The sequence below is a fragment of the Diceros bicornis genome, chromosome 4 (genome assembly GCF_020826845.1).
Source record: "Diceros bicornis minor isolate mBicDic1 chromosome 4, mDicBic1.mat.cur, whole genome shotgun sequence".
In the NCBI taxonomy this organism is placed as follows: domain Eukaryota; kingdom Metazoa; phylum Chordata; class Mammalia; order Perissodactyla; family Rhinocerotidae; genus Diceros; species Diceros bicornis.
The window spans coordinates 24628955-24652498 of NC_080743.1; the positions used below are offsets into that span (position 1 = coordinate 24628955).

The window sequence follows — 23544 nt, forward strand, 5'->3', positions numbered from 1 at the left end:
CTCATAGGACGTACCTGCTTCTCTTCACCAGACCTAACTTATCTAGGTATTCAAATAACCAGACTGGAGAGAGATTCGATTTTCCTTCATGTTGTTATTCTTGTGATTAGTTGTTAGTCAAGGCTAGATATGTTTAGCAATCATTCTAATTATATTCGATTGCTCAGTTTCCCTAAGAATCATAAACTGTAGGCCCTAAGTAAAAAGAAGTCTGTATTTGGGTTTGTTAAACTTCCACTTCATTTGCTTTTTCTTATCCCTCAGTTCCGGGTTCCTAGCTTTCCCAACCACTGCCTAGGAACCTATTTTGTGCTCACCTAGCTGCCAACTTCGAGGGAACTTCAGGAGACAATACATGCTTTCCAGACTCATCTACTCTAATAACAGAATGGTAGGAAGGAGCTATGGCAGGTGATATCGGCAACATTCTCAGACTAGAAGCCTTGATTGCTCAAATCAGACAACAAATATGCTTGTGTCCGTAATAAGAGTTTTAGTTGCCTTGTTGTGCTGTATGGTTAAAGGGAATATACAGCCTCTGCTGTTGTTCTTGATCTTCGTGTATTAGAGTGGTCATGTTGCTTCTGAATCTAATATGTGGAGACCATTGCAGCCTCAGGTCTAGCCTATACTTGATTTAATAGCTGTGTAACCTAGAGAAAGGTACCTAACCTCTCTGAGATCCAGTTTCCTCTTCCTTAAAATGAGTAGAAATGGGATCAGTGTTATTGAGTTACGAGTTAATTATGAGTTAAGCACTGATAATTGCAGTGTTTCAATTCCAAGTGCCATGTCTTAAGAACCAAAAGTCTTTGGTTTGGTTTGGTTTCCACAGTCCAATGATTTGTTTGTAAGAAAGACAGAGAAAGCTGCCAGGGATGGTACAATTCGGTCTAAGACTTGAGGCCAAAGAACAGCTGCAAATGGCTAAACCTCACATCTTTCACACATCAGATATTCTACAGAACTAGCTACCACATTGTTCATAAGCAATTCAAGTGAAGATTTCTTACCTGGTAGAACAGCTACCTTGAAATTTTTGTTGAACTACACTGACTCTTGCCTCAGGGCCTTTGCACACGATGTTCTCTCTACTTGTAACATTCTATCACCTCTCTTTGCTCTGCTATTACCCAGAGTTCCCATGAGACCTAAAATATGTCCCCTATCTTCCCATGAGAGCTGAAGCATCAGTTCTCACCCTACACATCACTTTTTATAGAAAATCTTCCCTAACCACCACCCTACCTAATCTAACCATCCCTCAGTTCCCTTCTCAATTATAGCCTTTATCAATCTGGATTTAAATTTTCTATTCACTATTTACACAAGAGCGTAAAAGTTCCATGAGGACAGGGATCATATCTGTTATATGCAAATATTAAGTGCTCAATAAATGCTTGGTGAGAGAAGGAAGGAAAAGATAAATAGATAGTCAAATAGTAGGAAGGATGAATAGATTGGTACAGTGAATCTCCCCATGGTTGCCCTTTGCAAATCTGAAAGATGAGAGGCTCACCTAAAATCACAAAGCATTTTTAGATTTCAAAGTATTTTCACATTTATCACTTTATATTATCTTTCTGAATGAGAAAGAAAACAAGCGAAGATGTCTCCCTTAAAATACAAGTGTAAAGAGGGGGCCGGCCCCATGCATAGTGGTGAAGTTCAGCATGCTCCGCTTCAGCAGCCCAGATTCACAGGTTCAGATCCCAGGCGTCGACCTACACCACTCCTCGGCTGTGCTGGGGCAGCAACCCACATACTAAATAGAGGCAGACTGGCAACAGACGTTAGCTCAGGGCAAATCTTCCTCACCGAAAAAAAAATGAGTGTAAAGATTGTTTAAAAGATAAGAAAGTATAGAGAGTTTAAAATGACTTAAGAAAATATAGCTGGACAGAAATCTGGGTTTCTGAACTCTAACTCTGCATTTGTTTTGTTAATCCACACTCCTCTCAAGGCTTTGAAGCTCAAGGGCTCTCACACTAAGGAAGGCCACTGAGAAACCCAAGTAGTGTGACTCTCCACACACAACAAGAAACTATTCTACTGCCACCTTAAAATCTTCAATCATTTGCATTAGTAAAAATGAAGATATACTCAACGATGTTATCAAGAAAATAAATTGGGTTAATTAAATATGACCAACCTGTAAACGTATATGATTGCTTGGACTGTGCACAATGGCCCTGTGTTTTGCATATTGTTGTTTTCTAAGGGACTGTGGATTGCAGTTTTGATTAATTGTACTAATTCTCAGACTTAGAATCAAACTGAGAGCTATGTAATTCTTAGGCCCCTTTCACGTCCTTTATAAACCTTCTTTGGAGGTCTTGAAAATGACTTTCAAAGACTGAAATTAGTTTTCTTTCCAATTCCCTAGAGACCACTGCAGTGAATTTCATCACGCCATGATGATTAAAAATGCTGAAATGAGTCATGATATAATTAGGAATTTCTTTGTCCAAATCAAGCCCCATGAACTACATCTAATGCTGGGTCAGTTTATAACAACTGGTCCATTCTTCCTGATGCTGAAGACAAATTTTGGCAAGCAGGCACAAAAATCTCGTAACTTTAGGTATATTTATTATTCAGTCAACATTTTTTTTAGGAAAATAGTGGTAAAATATCCCAGGCTAATTGGCAGCTTATACAAAGACATAATAGGAGAGAACCAGGAATGTTATGAGAACTACAGGAAAGCCAGTGTGGCATGCAACAAAATAAAGAACTGTTACTCTCTTAGCAGTTGGTAGAATAATTCCTCTGGGAGGGTGACACCGAATTTTTAAAGAATTTTTAATAAGCTACTTGGGATGAGAGGTGAGACCCTCAAGGGACATATTCAAGCTAAAAATGATGGCACTAAGCAAGAATGGAATCTAGAAATAGAAGGACACTTTGTTCTGTTGAGCCCTTGGATGGAGTTGGGAATGTACTTTTATAAACAGGAGCTGGGGCAAAGCCACATTGCTCAGTATAACAAAGTGATGAGTGTAAAGAGCTTGGTTTGGGGGTGGTGGCAAGCAGATCCAGGAAGGCTGTATACCTTGGGGCAAAAATAGAAACCAAAAAAAAAAAAAGTCCTAGAAGTGCCATTGCTGAGAAGGAATTTTGGAGAAAAAAAGTCAAATGGTGCATCAGAGGTTGTTACTCTACTACACGTGATAGAATATCCCCTTCATCTCCTTTGTGAATTCCATGTTTCTCACTAAGACTCTTGTAAAAGTGAATTCGAGAAAGAGAATGTGAAGACATGCAAGAGTTCTATGTCCACGTGGGTGTAAAATAAAAACAAAGGCTGTTTGTAGAGGGGACAGCTGGCATCTGGGCTTACATATAGGGTAAGAGGAAAGTGAGAATGGGATGAGTCTGGAAGAGTAAGCAAGATGATTTTATGATAGGCCATGTGAGCCATCTTAAAAAGTGTGCACTTTATCTTAGGGCAAGCAGGGAACAGTTAAAAAGATTTAAGGAGAAGAATGACATCATCAGGTTTATAGTTCAGAAAGATTAGTCTAGCAGCAATTCAAAGAATGAAGGAAGCAGTGATACAGGCAAAAGGAAAGTTACAAAGCTTTGCAGCAATCTAGGCAAGAAATATTAATGGCCTTACTGGTTATAGTGCCAGTGGAGATGGAGAGACCTGGACAATCTAGACATATTCAAAAGTTAGAATCAATGGGTCTTGATGATTGATTGGATGTGGAGGAAACGGTAACCAACCTTCTTGGTTTGCCCAGGACTAAAGAGGTTCCCAAGACGTGAGACTTCCAGTTTTAAAACTGGAACAGCCCCAGGCAAGCCATTCCAGTTTTCATGGGACTGAAGGAATTCCATGGATTTGGGAACTTGCATGCTAAAACCAAGAAAGTCCTGGGAAAACCAGGTAAAATTGGTCACCCTAATGGGGGTTGACCTTGTGGGTGAGTGAGGATGGCACCTAATTTCTGGCTTGGGAATAGAGGTACCAGTCACTGAGACAGGGAAGGCAGGAATAAGAACAGATTCAACTGGGAAGAGAATGCTGAGTTTTATTTCGGGACATATCAAGTTTCAGGCCTATAGGATATAAAAGAGGAAATATCCAGTAGACAGATCCTTTTAAGAATCTGGTACTCAAGAAAGAAAGTGAAATTTAAAATACAGTTTTGGAAGTTATGGCATATAGATGGCGCTTAAAGCTACGTGAATGAATAAGACTGTCCCGGGATCATTCATACTAGTGAAGGGAAGAGAAGAGAAAAGGAGGGGAACAAAGGAAAGGGAGGGGATGGAAGGGGAGAGGACTGAGGACAGAACCCCAGGAAACATCAATATTTACAAGATATATAAAGGTGACTGAGATGGAGCAGCTATATGGCAAGATAAAAACCAAGAGTGCATTGTCTAGAATTCAGGGCAAGACAGGGTTGGAAGAAGGAGATGAGGTCAGTGTCAAGTGCTGCAGGCAGATCAAGTAAGATAAAGGCTGAAAATTATCCTTTGTCACTATTGATCTTGGAGAACGCAGTTTTAGAGAAATGGTAGAGAGAAGCTAGACTGAGGAATGAATGGCAGATAAGAAAACAGAGACAAAGAGTAAAAAAATATCTTTCAAAAAGTTTCAAAGGGAGAGAGATATAAGTGGAATAGATGGAGAGAGACGTGGGGTTGAGGAAAACTTTTTTATCACGGGTACCTTAGGCCAGGTCCTCTAGGAAACAGAGCATGAAGTAAGGATTAAAACATTATTTTTTATTTGTGAGATGCAAGCCCAGGGAAATGAGGATAGGGAAAGGGGAAATAAGGCAAGGAGAGACGCATTGCAATGTGATGAGCTGCCCTGAAGCACTGATTGCTGCTTCACAATGGCCAGGGTAGAAACACTATGGACTGCTCAGCAGGTGTGTCTGCCAGCCTTTTTGAAGGGCTGTGAGAAGAAATCTCACCTCAGAGTAGTCTGCAGAGGGGAAAAGGGTTGGGAGCTTATTTCATTCTTTCCTACTCTTTTTTTTTTTTTTTTTGTGAGAAAGATCGGCCCTGAGCTAACATTTGCCAATCCTCCTCTTTTTGCCGAGAAAGACTGGCCCTGGGGCTAACATCCATGCCCATCTTCTTCTACTTTATATGGCATGCCGCCACAGGATGGCTTGACAAACGGTGCGTCGGTGCGCGCCCGGGATCCGAACTGGTGAACCCCGGGGCCACAGCAGTGGAGCGCGCGCAGCGCACCCAACCGCTTGCACCACCAGGCCGGCCCCATTCTTTCCTACTCTTGAATCTCATTGGTCAAGGTTCATCCCACAGGGAACGTACTCCTCCACACTTCCAGGCCGTACCATCTGGACCTTTAGCAGTCATCAGGAAGTCAAGCCTCATGTCTTTAGTGTAGTTTTTAATCCAATCTGAACAAAACATGAAGGGCACCCTGGAACAAAGGGCTCAGTGTGTGGGGTATGAGGGCCATGCGGGCCCAAAGCTCCAATTCAGGCTGCAGCCAGTTGCGAGAACTCCCCAATGATGCTAGTGATGGCGGTGGTAACAGCACAGTCCAGGGGCAAGCAGTGTCTTGGTAAAGAAAGTAGTGAGCAGAATGTAAGACGGTGCCCAAGGTTTGTGTTCAAATTAGTGGAAAAGACCTAACTCATTTAAATGTAATTGGAATGGAATCAACAGAGAAGAAGTTGAAGGTACAGGACAGAAGGGATCTCGTTGACAAAGAGGTTTGGGTACTAAGAAAAAAAGAGGTAGAGACACAAGTAATTTCATAGGAAAGGTGAAAGGAGATTGTAAGTTCCCCACATAAACTCTCTTAAATCCCCTCAGTCCTGGAACATATTTATTCAGTGCTCACCTCCCTAATACTATTTGTGCTGGGCACCCAGAGAAAATCCACACTATGGTCCACTAACCTTGATCTAGCCTTCCTCTGCCTTTAGAAATCATGTGTAATTCAAAGCCCTGAGCTCTTTGGGGGCAGAAACAGAGATATAAAGTAGAACAAGCCATTATAACCAAACGTTATCAGAAAAATAACAACCTGGATAATGTCATCAAGGAATAAGGAATGGCACACTGCAAGTTCCTGGGAAGGCCCCCTTGGGAAAAAATTGGAAAAGCGAGCAGTGTGCCACGCTATATAGGCTCCTAGAGTTTCTGTAAGACCTGGGTGCTAATCGTACTTTATCATCTATTGGCTGTACCTGCCAACATTAGTTAAGCTTTTTAAGTCTCAGTTTCCCCATCTGCATAATGAAGATGATAATAATTATTCCTAATATTTAAAGTTTGTCTATTAAGTGATATATGATAGGAAAAGACTTAACATAGCACCTGGAACATGCTAGGTATTATTATTTGTGGAACTTAAAGCTATGCTATTTTTGGGGGATGTCATGATGAACAAGTCACAGATCCCTAAGCTGGATAATCTTGCCACGAAGATCCCTACATGGAAACAGATCATTGATGTGGAAGCCTCTGCACTTCCTGCTCCTGCCTTACTCTTGCTACCCCTGCCCTGGCTCTAAACACATAGAAATTCTGGACACAATTTAACAACAACAACAAACTTTAAATGCATAGCTAAATTGTAAACAAGAAAGGAAAATTATCTAGGTGTTAGAAATAAAGACACAGAGCAGTGAGCAGAAACTAGAGCCAAATTTTACCAGGTAATTAGAAAAGGATAGAGGCCTGGGGTCCGGGTCTTCAATACCTACCTGAGGGACAGTGGAGTCCAGGATTCAGACATCTGACCTCAGGGACCTGAGCCTAAGTTACTTCCTTGAGCCTAGGTGCCAAGAAAGCTGCCCACTATGTGACATGGGCCTAAAATAGGTTCATCTCTGCTAGGGAAGCAGTTCACTATCTGGGGCAGTAGAGAGAAATTTCTAAAAAATATTAAACCCCAGGTATGAGCTACACAGGGCATGTGGTCTGAATTAAACTAGCTATATGGTGAGGCACCCTAAGCTAAGAAATTGACACTAAAAGCCTGGTCCAGAACAGGTGGAGCACTTAAAGCTTTGGCAAAAGCAAACTTGAAACTGCTCATAGGACCCTTTCCAGGACCCAGGACTCCTATGAAAAACAACCCACAAGAAGCAATCCACGTTGAAAAAAAAACAGGAGGATTTTTATCCTCGAGAACTAAAGAAAAAAGAAAAATCTGGGGCCAGCCTGGTGGCGCAAGCGGTTGAGTGTGCGCACTCTGCTGCAGCGGCCCGGGGTTCGCCAGTTCGGATTCCCGGGCGCGCACTGACACACTGCTTGGCAAGCCATGCTGTGGCAGTGTCCCATATAAAGTAGAGGAAGGTGGGCCCAGGCCAGTCTTCCTCAGCAAAAAGAAAAAAGAGGAAGATTGGCAGATGTTAGCACAAGGCTGATCTTCCTCACAAAAAAAAAAAAAGAAAGAAAGAAAAAATAAAAATATTTAAGGTGTTCAAGATGATAAAAGAAGAATACAATAAGGCAAGAAAAGTTCTGTACTTTTACAAAACAACAGATAGATTTTTATAATAATGAAACAAAAACTCTGGAAACGAAAAATACAGTCACTAAAATTAAATACCTAATAGATGGGTTGAATTGTAAAGTAAACACAGCTGAAGAGAGAACTGATTAATTAAAAGATAGAACCTAGAAAATCACTCAAAATGTGGCTTAAAGAAAAAAGAGATAGAATACATGAAAGCAGAATTAAGAGAAATCATGGATAGAATGAGAAATGCCAACAGTTAATAAGAATTTCAAAACATCAAGAATCAGAAAGACATAATATTTGCTGACATAATGGCAGGAAATGTTCCAGGATTGAAGAAAGATCCATGTATCAAACACATCTCATATACCATTTTAGTGTGTATCTCAGCCTTACCTATCTCTTGTTTGAGCTGCTGCTGCAGTGATTGACTTCATGCAAGCACAATCTTATTATAACTCATCTCATGCCCATGCTGCACACTCCTCACTTGTTGCCTTGGGATATTGATGTTAAGGCACAGAAGCTACAGTACCCATATATGCATACCCCATAAGTGAAAGGGAGTTAACACTCCATGGGGTGAATCTTTGACATGGTTTTTCCTCCACCATTCACAGACTTTCAGTGCCAGGTGCCAAGAACACTTTCATAGTGATAGAACTCTGGCCTTGCAAATTCACTCACATTGCCAGATAAACTGGTACAGCACTCAGGGGAATAAGGCTTGAAGCCATTCCTACCCTGGGATAGCTTACTATACACAGAAGTGACTGCACACTACATAAATATACCCAACTAAATGATTCCCCAATCTAATTTCCCCTTAGCCAGATCCCCAAAACTCTTCCAACATCACCCAACACTGGGAAATATGAAGGAAGAGTATTAGTCAGAGTTCTCCAGAAAACAGGGCCATCAGGATGTGTATCCATATAGAAAGAGATTTATTTTAAGGAATTGGCTCACGTGATTATGGAGGTGATCTCAAGATCTGCAGTCAGCAAACTGGAGATCCAAGAGACCTGATGGTGTAGTGCCAGTCCAAAAGCCATCAGGCTGAAGACCCAAGAAGAGCCAATGTTTCAGTTCAAGCCCAAAGGCAGAAAACGACTGAGGTCCCAGCTCAAACACAGGCAGGAGGAGTTCCCTCTTACTCATGGGAAGGTGAGCTTTTTGTTCTAGTCAAGCCTTCAACTGATTGGATGAGGGCCACCAACGTTAGGGAGGGCAATCTGCTTTAGTCAATCTACCAATTCAAATGTTAATAGCTTCCAAAAACACTTTCACAGACACACCCAAAATAACATTTCACCACATATCTGGGCACTCCATGGCCCAATCAAGTTTACACATAAAATTAACCATTACAGGAAATCAAAGTAGAATGATCTAGTTATCTTAACAAATTGCAGTTAAAGTATCCTAATTTTTCAAATTTCACAAAAGCATATGACCACATGAGCACTCTGAAAAGCCCACGCAAGTGAGGGACCCTGAGGCTAAGCTTCATTATTTTCACAGCACTGTTGAGTGACCTAGATAGTGAATTTCCACAAACATATATCCTCAATTCACAGTGTCAAAAGAAAGCACCACTAACACCACCAGAAGGCATTTTTTCTTCTAAAGTTTAGGTTTTGTCTAGTATTCTCAACACATGGACTAGTCCATAGTAAGAATCATTGCTCCCACCACAGAGCCTAGGGACGCCATACCCACCTAGATCATGTGACTAGACATTTAACTATTTCAACTGTTATTCATTTTGTATAATCCATCATGATAACTGCTACAAACTCCTCCATTCCACCTGAAACAAATAGCATCTCTTGAGCTTTTTGGACAATATCAGATTCTTGATCTTTATCAGAAAGAAAAGTTACCCTCATTGTCATATGAGATTATAATTGGTTGAAGAATTTTATGCTACATTGCAGGATACATTCCAGTCCTTCCAGCTTTTTAGTTAAACCTGATTTTATTCTTTTTTTTTTTTTTGTGAGAAAGATCAGCCCTGAGCTAACATCTATTGCCAATCCTCCTCCTTCTTTTTGCCCCCCTTTCTCCCTAAAGCCCCAGTAGATAGTTGTATGTCATAGCTGCACATCCTTCTAGTTGCTGTATGTAGGATGCTGCCTCAGCATGGCCGGACAAGCGGTGCATTGGTGCACACCCGGGATCCGAACCCCGGGCCACCAGTAGCAGAGTGCGCGCACTTAACCACTAAGCCACGGGGCCGGCCCTTGATTTTATTCTTAAAGGGAAAATTAGTTATAATTTTATATTTTTGTTTTTCAAGAAATGAGCTCATACTATTTCCACAAGATCAACTATCAGGGCAGTGGAAGCTCTGATGTCCAGGACACAAAGGCCTATGTGAATCAGCACCAAGCTAGGACAGTCTTACTTTCTGAAGGTTTCACCTCAAGGAGAAGGTAGGGAAAGGGATATGTTTATTCTTCATGTACCTTAAGGAAGGTACCTTAAGGCAGACTAGAGGGGAGATTTCTTTTCCTTCACAATTCTGCCATGTGGAGATGGTGGTGACCTGGCAATCCCAGAAGCTCTATAAGAAAAGTCAAAAACTGAAAATTGTACCCCAGTCATTATATTTCCAGTGGAAAATGTGACCTGGAAAAAAAGTTACAACACAAAATCTCCTGTGGAGATTCCAAATCAGGACACAAACAACCCCTCTTTTAATCCTCTATAATCTGAGTAGCAAGAAGATCTTCTCTCTTTCCCCAAAATGTCCTCATCCCAGAAGAAGGTACTAGCTAGGGCAATGAAATATTCCCACCTAATTCTCCCCTTTATGCTCCAGAATCTTGGGAAAATTGAGAAAAAAAAATTGAGTATGAGAGAGACACAAAGATATGGGTAGAAGTTTAGTGTACTGAAGGTAGTATATTTAACTCATATAGGAGAACCAAAAAATGAACTTTTATTTTCAGATGGAAGACTCAAAACTAAATTCCAGGGTTTTTTTTCCTTTCCCTAACTTCTCTTAACTGGCTTGCCGGATTAACCAGTGTTCTCTACCTTCACTATGTCCAAGTACACTGAACACTCCTGGTTAGTAGACTATATTCTACCATACCTACAGCTTCTCTTCCCTTCAGCTAAGTTATATGCTTATCAAGAATCAGTTTTCATCATTCTAATTGCTTTATTAAGTTAAAAATTTCGTAAACTGATGAAGTATGTGTGAGAAAAGAGAGAGATATAGTTTTTTATGAAATTTAAGCTGAATGTTCTGGTAAAGACTAGATCAAGACAGTTGCTAAAAGATTGCCATCAAAGTAAGCGTAAGTGAGACAAGTATAAAAGATTGGGGATAAAATTAAAATACCAAAAGACATCACACTAAAATTGCTTTGCAAGTATCTTTCAACTTTTGTTTGGCTTTCAAGAAACCAAAACTGGAAATCATAGACAATGCATTATGGTTATGGTTGAAGAAAAAAAAAACTTAGAACATCAATGAGTGGATCCACACTTAAAAAATAAGGCCTTAGCCCAACATCAAAACATTGGTGTATGTATGTACATCTTTGGGTTTTAATATAAAATAAAATGTTAATGTGTGTATCATTTTGAATGATTCCCCACTTTGACACCTTAAACTGATTACCATTCTTAAGAACCTTCCACTATACACCACTTCCACGCTCATCTTTCAAATGCTGTGTTCATTTGTTTCCCAATGTTTGCCCAATAAACTAAACTCTGTGGTCTTAGCAAATTCTACATAATTTTACCTAACAATTTTCTGATTTTATTTTATAGCCATATACCTTACACCATATACCTGAGGTATACCTCATATACCTTAGCTCACCTTGACTTATAATTCTTTGAACACATGCTCTAATTTTAAGCTCATGCTAGTCTCCTTAATTGGAATAAAGGAAGGGAGGGAAGAAGAAAGAGACGGAAAAAGAGAGGGAGGGAGAGAGGGAGAGAAGGAGAGAGGGAGGGAGGGGAAGAGGGAGGAAGGGAAGAAGGAAGGAAAGAAGGGAGGGAAGGAAGAAGGAAGGGAGGGAAGAAAGAAGGATGGGCTAGCTGGATGAGGAGGCTCTAGTGACAGGCACCACTGAGGTGGTGAAGATTTCATCCCATCACAGATGCTCCCGGGGCCTCTGTCCTCCCATGCAGCTCTAGCTACCTCACTTATTACATATATTGAAATCTATGGATTCACAGTGATGTGCTAAAGTGTTATTAAATGTGGCAAGTATAGGGAACACATCAACACATAAAAGAGTATAAATAAAATCAATCATGTGGAAGAAAGCAGAATTCAAAAATACTAGAAGTAAAATATAGGTAGCTAACCTTAAAAAAGACAGATAGAAATTTTGAGTGATGTAGAGAGCTAATGTTCATTTGACTGTTTTATTCTGTAAATTTGCTTAAGTTCACAGCAAGAAATTTATAAACATATACAAAATATTCTACAAGATGAGGTTAGTTGTAAAGTGAGTTAGGGGAAACGGAAGTACTCTGGGTTGGGAAGGAAAAGATGGGAACCCCTACTAGTTAGCAGCCACTTGATCACCAATCTGGCAGTTCTAGAACAATTAATAGACTGTGATTTCAAAATAATTTCTAAAATACCAAATACTGAAGATTTTTAGTCTTTCACTTCTTCTTCACTCCTGACCCAAGAGGGAATTAATAATTTGATTATTTTTCCATTCTTTTGCTTTACTTTTCTGCCTGTAATTTTATTTTTTCATTGATTTGATAGAGTTTTTCTAAAAAGTATCAGAATTATAAAAACTCTAAGCTAGAAAAGACCTTGAGTGATCATCTTCCATTTCTCTACTTTTAGACAGCATCACAGTAATTCTATCCCAGGCAGATGAAGAGCTATGTTATTTTTTAAACCTCCAGAGGAGAAGACTCTACAATCTCCCAACATTAACAACTTTCACTGTCAGGAAATTCTTCCATATATAATCTAAGTCTCTCATGCTGCTGTTCAAATCAGTTTCCACTTGGCAGAGCTGAGTCGATATTGAGAACAGCTGGTCTTCAGCCTCTATGTAGAAATTCTTCATTTGCTGCCACTGTAACATAATGAGATTGAATTTTCTGTACAGCTTTGATTTAGTCCTTAGCTTAAATCCTTCTCTGAGCTGATTAACCTCAGTTCCCCAACCTACCCAGAGAGTTCATTCATTCTCTTATCTATACTTCCACATCACTTTGTAAGTATCGCTACTAGAAGATTATCACAATTTAGTGTAATTACATGTTTGCATGACTCTCTCCTCACACCTCCTCCTGTCTTATTTGTGTGCCTGTCTCTGTGATTGACATATAATAGGTCCTCAATAAACGACTATTAAATGAATCAACGAATGAATAAAATGGCATCCAGATAAAACATTTTCTTCTAACCATTCAGCCATGGTTGTGGCTGTCTTCTATTAGTTGTTTCTTTTGATAACAAGTAACAGAAACCAACTCTACTAGTTTGAGCAAAAACAGGGAATTTATTGCAAGAATACTGGACTATCTTATAGAATTGAAGAAAGAATTAAACCAAGGATCAGAAAGGGCTAGGGCAATTCCATATATTTCTTCTGCAGGAGATTCTGGGCCTTCCTCCCAGAGCACTGCAATGTGTCTCAGCTACTAACAACTTCCAATAACACTGTTGCTCTTCTGGCAACATTTCTAACTCACGAGAGAGACAAACTGATCAGCTCACCTTAGGTCAGATGACAGACCAATAAGCCATGGTCCAGGGGACTCTTTCCTAATATTGAGATGGCTGTCAGGGCAGGGACAAGAAGAGGACATATCTGTGCATGTTGGCAGCTCCTCAGAGAATGGGAACCCTGCATTGTGGAGGTACCACAAGAAGTGCCCACTACAAACAATCGCTGACCCCTCAGGCCCATTGTCACTGTTGAGTTCTCATGAGGATGTCACAGAGCTGAATAAACAAGGTAATTCAACCTTACTTTGTTTGCTTGACTATTTTTCTTTAGGCCTCTGGTACCAAGATTTAAGAAGATAAAAATCTGTCTTACTGAGTTGAAGTGTAAATTTCCTTTGAACTACAGATCAGTGCTTGAGCTAATGACAAATATTATCACAAGATTTATGGCACACAGAAAAATCTTTCTTTCTGAAATTAAGTGCACTTTATATGTCACTGACTTGGTAGCAGACTCATATATGAGATTCTCCATAGCAAGATACAAATAGGTAGTGGCCAAGGCCCAAAATGCCCTTCCAATTGGCTCAGTATGCCTGCAGCATCCTGTCTTGAATTTCCTCATGAGGATCCTGCCAGAAATATCCTGGAGAAGGAGGGAAGGAACAATGGGTCAGTTACATATTAATAGCACTTTGCAATAATTTAGCAGTTTTCAATTTGCCAGATTCTTTCATATCTCATATCCCGTTTTGTAATTGAGTTAAACTCTTATGATAGATGAAAAATAGCCACAAATTCTTTCTTGTTCCTCCCACAGAAGAGGAGGAGTCAATTTCTCCACCCCTTGAAGAGGGGCTGGCCTTGAGACTTGGTTTGACTGAATGAGGAGGAAGTGACATTGAGGAAATTCCAAGCCTAGGACTCAAGAGACCTTGTAAACACGCCAAATAAGAGGATAAGAAACCATGCGGAAACTTCTAAATTTTGAGGTGTTTGCTGCATAGAAATAGATAACCTATAGTCACCAAAATGCACAGCTAATTTCAGACTGTAATAAGAGAATAGGGATCCAATAAGGCATTTACATTAACTATATATTAAAAAGTACCTCTTGCCTTTTATTTGGTATGGCACAAATCTACAATCTTCCCTTAAAAATTTTTGTCATATGTATACATAAATAATATATAGATTTACATATTTTTTTAACTCATCAAATTTATAAGCAAGTTAAGCTTGGTTTCCTAACATTTTGGAATAATGTTCATACTTAGAATTTGGCTAATCCAGGATCATTCTTCTCCAAGCTATTTAAGACATTCAGGCAGTCTATAAAATCTTCTTCAGACTGTGAGACCATTTTCAAAAATCTTCCTACTCTTTTTGCATCATTTACTGAGAGAATTAAACTTACGTTTTATACATTTCCAGTTCTGTTCTCCTGAGTGAGTTATCTGAAAGTTAACTGGGTAGTTGAAATCTATGGACCATCTCCCTGGACGTGGAGATTGGCTTCGTTCCACTTCATCTTTCCTGACTTCCTGATTTGGAGATCTGTCACAAGCCCCTGCTGTGAGATCTTCTTTATTCTGTTTTCCTTTTATCTTTACCCAGAGACTTTCAAGAATTCTTCTTTGTTCCTCCTATTTCCACAGTTACTTTGGTATTTGAATATCTTCTTATGTCTCATCCTGCCAGAGAGAGAAGTTTATGGATGCTTAGTTTGAATGTAGAATGAGAGCTGGGATACTTAATAATTAGCACAGGAGCCAGCATCGAAATTCCCACAGCTGGCCATATCATATACCCTTCTCTACTCATTATTTTTAGTATGTTTTTTGATAATATTCTGCTTCTCAAAGACTAAACAAGTCACTTTCTTGCCTTAAAAAAATCATATTCATTTTGTATGGCTCCACCTTTTATTCCTTTTTAATCTAATACCATCATTGTCCTCATGTCAGTTTCCAGTTTCTGATTTTCTTTTCTCCCATGATGATTATTTGGTTTTCTCTACCTCACTTTCTCTACCCCTCTTTCTCCAAGTCTAGCCTCTCTTTTTACCTCAGAAAAGAGATAATAATCACCCTGATAAACAGTAGGCAAAAACCTAAACTCTGTGGAACAAGAGTTAGAACATTATTTTAAGTGATTTCTTCAATTCCTACTATTTCTCCGGGCACCAGTATACCACAGAACCAGGTGCCTCTATTCACATTCACCGCTTGCCCTTCTAAAAGAAATAATGCTTTTCTGGAAGGTGGGGGGAGGGCGGGGGGATGCTCCGTGAGAAGATAGGGACACTATTGAATAAAAATATCAAAAAGAAATTCTCCTGATTCTTTTTATATGGAGTTTACATTAGAGGGGAGGGGGGAAAAGAAAGACAGACGTTTGATCCCATTCTCCCAAAAGCACTTATTGAGCATCTTGGTCATACAGTTTACATCTGCATGCCTTAATTTCCAACATGCTTTGCATAAATTATCTCATATGTAAGGTAGACAGGCAGATAATAAATGAGTTATTGTACATGAAACATTTTAACTTTAATCTAGTATATAAATGTAAGAAAAAATTATCCCCATTTTACACATAAGCAAATGGGAATCTCAAAGAAGTTGAGAGACCTGCCTAATCTGAGATGCCTGGTCTCCTGACTGCTGTGAACCTTTGCATCACAGTCTCTTCCTGTGAGTCTCCCCTGTGCAAGGCAGAGGGATATATGGAAATCTCTGACTTGAAGAATTTACAGATCAGTTGTGGAAAAATGGCATACACATAACAAATAACGTCATCAACACCATCATCATTATTATTATTTAGTGCTTACCTTGTACCAGCCATTGTTTTACATGTAATGATTCATTTAATCCTCTCAGCAATCTTGTCAGATAGGCATTATTTTTATGTTCAACGTAGAGTAGAAATAATTAAGGCACAGAGAGGTTTAGTAACTTGACTGAGGTCACCAGGATAGTGAGTGGTAGCGCCAGGATTTAAAATCAGTTGCCTGGCTTCAGAGTCTATATGTTGCACTACTATACGGTACTGCCTTTCTACAAAATAGCATATGGAATGCACTCCATGTTCATGATATAATGAGTATAGTAGAGTGTCAGGGAAATTCATATTGGGGAAAAAAAAGAAAGACACACATTTGTCTCACGATAAACTAATATAGAACAGAAATTTGGGGTAAGGTTTATTTAACTGGAAGAAGCTAAGAAAATATCATAAGTAGAAAAAGAAAAAGAAAGTCTGTGCTTAGTTTTTTCAGGAACTGCCAAAGGAACCATTCTGACTAAAGCATTTGGGTAAGGCATAATGAAATAAGACAGGAGTGCTAGGTGTGAATAAATTGTGGCTGGTCTACAAAGCTAAGTTTGGACTCAGTAATAAACAAAGGAAAACCACAAAGGCCTTTAAGTAAGGGGCTAAAGTCCTTGAAAATTTGTTTTCCTGTGATAAACAGGATAGATTAGTGAGGGAAGACACAAGACCTGCGAGAACAGTGACGTGAATCTTGCAATAGTCCTAGGCGGCATGAGGTAACAGGGCTTAAGCCAGACTGAGATGGAAGGGGAAGGGAAGGGCAGAGAGGCCACAACCGACATTATTCAGAGAGGATTCACAGGTCCTGATGACTGACAGGATGGGGAAAACAGGGGATTTCAAAGATGACTCAAGGCTTCCAAGTCTGTGTGAAAGGGAAAATAATTAACGCCATTCATAGAAACTGATGTTCAGAAAGGAGTCAATTTGGAGACACATTAGATTTGGACATACCAGATTTGGGGTGACAGGATGACATCCAAGTGAAACATCCAGGAGTCAATTAGCAAATACTTATTGAACCCCTACTTTGTGTTAAGGCAATGTGCTAGAGCCTGGGGATACTGCTGTGACAAGACAGACACGGTCCCTACCCTCAGGGAGCTTGGAGTCCAGCCTGGACAGTCAGAGGATTAGGCAGATTCAAAGAAAGGTCAGGCACAGAGATGAAGATTCAGAAGCCAACAGATTCGAGGTGGTGTCTAGAACCAGGATGCAGTCTACATTCTCTCCCTCTCTCTCTCTCTCTCTCTCTCTCTCTCTCTCAGTGAGACTCGTTTTTGTTTTTGTTTTTTTTTAATTTAACTTTCTAAGAGATTCAGTTATTTCTGTTTAGTCTCTCACCCCATTAACTGAATTACTATGAACCATTGTTTTTCTTCACAGAGAATTAAAATTTAAAAATGGTTGCTCAGGAACCCCAAAGAGGTAGGAAGCTTTTCCAAGTCAAGAATTTGTTTGAGTTTGCTGCATAGAGGATTATCAGGCTTCCAGCCACAACCAGCATCAAAAAGAAGAGAAGGGGGGGAGAAAAAAAAAACATAAGTAAAAGAGACAATTTTTTAAAATTCTACACAGTAATCTATTTGCTGAGAAATGAGCCATGGCTCCTGATATTGGCCACGCGGCCCCCAGGCCAGTGACAACCATATGCAGCTCATGTCTGTACATGTCATTGGGCCTGGGGCTTAGTTACAGAGCAGAGGAGCCAGGGTCTTGGCTATTTTCGGTGCATAGGTCAGAGGTTGCAAACTGGTGCCCGAGGGCTAGATGTGGCCCACCAGCCTGTTTTATTTGGCCTGCACAGAGTTCTTTTAAATTTGGGGCCAACATTTAAAATTTAGGTTTTAGATTTAGAGGTTATACACAAAACTCAAGATTTCCAGATGCTCTCAAAAAATCAGAATATCTGTCAGCACTGGGTTAGCTTTTCTTACTGACAATATTGCACTGGAGTTAAGTCAGATCTGCTCTTTTGGACACAGCTCATATCCTCATACAACAAATACTGTTCTCTGTACTGCTCCCATAGTATTTGAATTTGCAGCCTCTCGAATGTGTAGTTCTCCGGGGAAGCTCAGCAAAGGCACTTGCCTGCGGGAGATAGCAGACCAAAGAAGTGCGGCCTCATCCTAAACCAACATCCCATGAGGCATAAAAAATGAAGAAGTTGAACAATAACCAATAGGGGTTCTCTTTCAGGAGAAAGAGGCTTTGGCCATTAACAGTGACACCTTGAGCAAGTAATTCATATTATCTGAACTTCAGCTTCCTAACTTGTAAAATGAAACTAATAGGATTTACCCCCCAAATTGTTGATGCCATTTAATGAGATCATGCTACATAAGAGCCTTAGCATAGTGCCTAGCATTTAATAGCTATTAAGTAAATGACAATAATTATAATTGTGGGTATTCTTTTCTGAGGCAATCACAAACTTCAGGTGCAAATGCAAGCTAGTTTTTCTGTATATTTTATTCATGCATGTTTATCAGGCACCCACCACAGATCTAGCTCTGTGCAAGGCATCAGAAACATATAAAGAATAAACAGTTCATGTCCTTGAGGAATTCCCTAGTAAGAAGTAAAAGAGTTAGAGAAAAACGTATTAACAGGAGAAAAGAGTTTCTGAAGTGGACAATACCATCTAAGAAGAAAAATTGGAAATAAAAGACTAAGAAGAGGCAAAAGAAAATTCAAGACCAGAGTCAAGAAGAGAGTATATGGGAAAATGTCACAAAAGGTGAAAATGAAAGAATAAGTCTTAGATTATGTTGAATTTGGAATTTCTAGAAATATATAACATTTCATGCTCCACAGAATAATGACCATCCACAAATGATTCTGTAACAAGTAACCCTTATATACCACTTACTACATAGCAGACACCATTCTAAGTGCTTTATACATATTAGTTCATTTAATTTGCAGAACAACCTTTGAGATAGGTTCTACGATTTTCCTTTTACAAATGAATACAGAAGAGCCCTCAGAGGTCAATAATTTTTTAAGGTTGTTCTACTATTAAATGGCGGAGCTAAGATTTAAAACTGTGCACCTCTGGCTCCATAGTTCATACCCTTAAGGGAATCTACAATTAGATTCTGGAAGAAGGGAGGCATCTTCATGGCAGACACCTTTCTAAGGGTGAAAGAAAATGTAGTCTAACATGGTCAACACAGTGTGCTATTTTCCTGGAATCTATATGCGAGTAGCTTCATGGAATCTCTCCTTCCACTGACCAAACTTTGCTGCCAGGAAAGACTAAAGCCAAACTATGATTTTGAAGTTCTCAGGAGGAAATTAACATACCTTGGGCGTGCCCAGGAGCAAGCACACCATCTCTGCTTTCCAGTTGAGTGCTGAAATTCCAGGAGAGAAAGCTGAATTTGGAAAGTGAATGACTGACCACATACATAATGTTGCAGAATGGGATTTGGGTTACCATTAAGATATTGCAATGAAGAGTCCCTCCGAGAGTGGGAACACTTCACTGAGTCAGGGAAACAAGTAATTCCCAGTGGTTTGCCAAATGGATACCTGACTACTTGGTACAATTCAATTAGACACCAAATGAACACCAAGAAATCCATGAATACACAAAACAAAGTCAGTAATGATAGCAGGAAAATTTTATTGAGTCCTTATTCTGTGTCAGATATAGTTCCAAGTGCTTACCACGCAGTATCTAATTTAACCTCACAACTCTATGAGAGGGGCAGTATTATTTTCATTTTATAGATGAAGAAACTGAGACACAAAGGCCACACAGCTAACAACTCTGGTGCCAGAATTTGAACCCAAGTAGCCTGACCTAGAGCCCACGTTAACCACAACAATTTACTACATTCAGCTACGCGTGCAATCTTGATCACTAAATATCTTTTGACTAGATTGATATTTTTCACACAACTCAGAGCACTTTTCAGGCCTTATTAAGGCCCGAGTCAAAAACTCATGCTCTTAACTGATCTATTAGCATTTCTCTCTTACTAATCCAGGCTAGGCTTAAATCTTCTTATATTTGCAGAATGATATATGGATTAAAATATAGGTATAGATATAGATATCAATGTTGATGCTAGTTCCTAGACTGACTGAGGAAGAATTATTTGAAATTTGAGTTGCTTAGCAAATATATCTTTAAGTCTATTTAGATTCATTAAGTAGTGATATTTTCTTTTTATGTGGAGTAATTCCCTGTTAAGTGGCACAATATGATAGTGAGACTATTAAATATTTTTTTCCACTTACCAGAACAAAATTTGAATAAAATCTTCAACACGAAAAACTGACATCTCTTCACTAAAGTCATATAACAGTTCACCACTAGATGGAGCAACTAAATTTTAAATTTTTCACTCATGGCAAACTTTTCAGCTTATTTTGAATTTAGTCCTGATTTTAGGTCACCCATTTCTTAACTGCTCCCTTTTCTTTTTCCTTATCAGATGTTTGAACATTTATTATAATCTCTAGCAGAGAAAATTTAACAAAAACAACATCGCTATTAGTGCATTTGTTGCCTGTAAACTTAAAGCTTTGTGAGAAAGGATTGACCACAGACAAAAGTCAGAATTTCAAGCAAAATAAATAAGAAAATCAACTTAGATTTTAATATGCTTAACAACTACATTAGCTGCTCTCCTATCTGTAATCTGCTACCGAGCAATGTGACCCATCCAGTCAAACCAAACAAAAGATACCTCTGACCCACCAGAACAAATATCACATAGTGTATGTATGTGTAGCTTCATGTATAGACGGTTTTGTGTATTTATCAAACAATACAAGTCCTGGCTGGAAGAGCCAGGATGATGTTTGATAGTGTGGCATAGGAAATACAGTGGGTTAGGGTCAGTGATTTCTGTGCAACTGGAGGTCAGTTTTTCTAGACCATGTGCATTATTTCCTTCCCACTGAAAACCAGAGCAATCATCCATTCCTTTAATAAATATTTACTAAGAGACTGTTATGAGCTAGGCATCATAATCTCCACTCACTTTCATCTCAGAAACAGAACCTTGTCTCAGAATTAGGCTGAGGCTGTCTGTGCACTGGAAATTTCATCCTTACATGGGTCTGTTCTGGAAAAATAAGAAGGAAGGATAGCTGGAATGAATGAAACAAAACTACTGAAGCTTGCGAAAACCGGATAATGGAAGAAGAGGATCTAAATTGAATGGGGACAGAGACATTTCCTTTACCCACTACCGACTAAGGGTGTCGCCGGTTCCTGGACATAGAATATTAGAGGTCAACATCGGAACCACATAGAACCTTAAAGTTTGTTCTGAGCCTCATTACACTTACTATAACTACTCATAAGCTACAGGCTTTCATTTCAGGCTGAGCTATTTTCGTATAATTTTTTTATTGTCATTATAAAGACTTGAATTGAATAATACTTTTGTATAACATTCAAATTCCCTGTCTAGACCAATAATAGGAGTCAAGATTCTGTTGATCAGAAGAAGTAGGGCAGGTAAGCAGTCCCTCTTACCAGAATGATGCCTCATTAGAGCTTTCCTGCCTGAATGGGACAGCTGCACTAATGCTCAAACACTTTCCTCATGGGCTAGTTGGTCAGGCATTCACTCAAAGACCATTTAATTTTATCTTATTTCATGTTTAATTAAGCCTGATTACCTGGTTTCTTAGTCCTTATCAAATTTGAAATAACAAATGAGAAAGAGAATTACAATTACAAATATTTATTGAGCACCCATTGTTTTCCAGGCATTGTTCTAAGCAGTCTTATTACTCTTAATCCTCATGACAACTTCATGCAGTAGGTGCCATTATTATCCACCATTTCATAAATGAGGAAACTGAAGAACCGAAAGGTTAAGTAACTTGCCCAGGGTTACATGCTCTTATGTCACAGATCTGAGATTTCCACCCAAACAGCCTGGCTCCAGACTCACTCTCAAGACCACTAACTCTACTGTGAAGAAGGGATCAAGTGGCAGGCACAAAGAGAGCAGCAAGAAATGACCATCGCTCATCTGGCAGCAAGGTGAGAGAGGATGTGTGAAGGGCCGCTCAACGAATTTACAATGCACGACAATCTGGGCTCATTTAAAACACCAGCAAACTGCTCTTTAATTACATATTTTCTAGATTTTTCAGGAAACTTCAGATTTTAAGTATTTATTTCCACAACTTCCATAGGGACGCTCAACACTGCCACTGTTTTCCCTAATTTTCAATTCAGAAAATAGTTACCATACACTATAGTTACTATACTCAAATAACTACAATAACTACAAACTAGCAAGGATTATAATGTAGCTCAGAGATCATGAGAGTCAATGTCTGAAAGTGCCTGTGTCCTGGGAGGAAATGTCATGGATTCAAGTTCTCTGAGAGTCATTTGTGCTCCAGGTACTAGGGACCATGACATAGGGGGGGCAGGATTTCTATGAATAGGAGACTGGAGTCTGAAGAATACATGCAGATGGCTTCTGCTAAGGAGAAGGCTTAGAGAAGAGCTACCATAAATCTCACTTAGATGGCAGGGCATGCGCCCCACCCACCCCACCAGGAGAGCTAGAGTTACTGGATGTGTGGGTGTGCATACTAAGGAACCAGTTCTCTAGCCAACCCTGTGGCTTAGCCCAGACCATAGGTCTCAGACAAGGAGAGATGAAAGCCGTCATAATACAGACCCCCACCCCCACCTGTAAGACAGGTGGACACTAGAGAACACTGGTGTACTCCTGCCTGGCTCCACTGGGATCAACATCCTGAGCTAACTTTTCAGGGTAAGTCTTCCTTTCTTCCAAGAAAGGAAGAACTAGAAAGACTTTTGGGAGCTCTGTCAACTTCCTACAGGAAGACAGAAACAGTATTTTTAAAAAGTTCAGCATACAGATGGTGCTGAGAGAGTAGGGTGGGTACAGAGTGGGTCCAGATTTTATGATGCCTGATGCTAATACAATTTGAGAGTACCTTTTAAGAAAAGAAATACAAAATTATGAATATAAAACACTTAGGTTCAAAAATGAATATTCATGTAGAATAAGAAATTACAAAAAATTATAAACATTGAAAAGCTGACGAATACCACAAACATCCCTAAATCCAGAAAAATAACATAATACTTTAGTAATTAATTTTATGACATAATCTATAGTATTTTTTCCTTTATTTTTGGCTGTGTATTCTCTGATAACATCTTTAAATGATAACGATTTTGTACTATTATCTGTAGAGGGAGTTGAAAGATAATTTATCTTTCCTCTAGACTAGTTCATCAAAGTTTTTTTAATTACTGATAGGTTAGAAAAGTTTCTTTCAGGTTCACAGCTCACTATTCCCTACGTAATTTTTAGGACTGTTGTCAAATTTGGAAAATATCAAGTTTTTATCATAAATCAACTGTAAGATTTCAGGGCAATTCAAGTGTTCTTGGCAGGGACTACACTAAGGTACTCTTTGAATTCACAACACCACATTAACCATACGCTGGGGTCTTGGGAGCAGCCCAGGCAGGTAGTGGGCCCTGAAGCTTAGCATTCAATAATTTCACGATAAACCCACTTCTGGGTGAGCC

The 23544-nt window shown here is 39.4% G+C and overlaps 1 long non-coding RNA gene across 2 annotated transcripts in view; it reads right to left on the reverse strand.

The window, feature by feature from the left end:
* Window positions 1-12968: 12968 nt before the first annotated feature.
* LOC131404132 (uncharacterized) overlaps window positions 12969-23544 on the reverse strand; it is a 35206-nt gene continuing 24630 nt past the window's right edge. For both annotated transcript variants that reach the window (XR_009219733.1, XR_009219732.1), the window contains exons 2-3: window positions 14566-14842; window positions 12969-13794 (exon numbers count right to left, since the gene is read on the reverse strand). This is a non-coding gene — a long non-coding RNA (uncharacterized LOC131404132). The remainder of the gene's footprint in view (window positions 13795-14565; window positions 14843-23544) is intronic.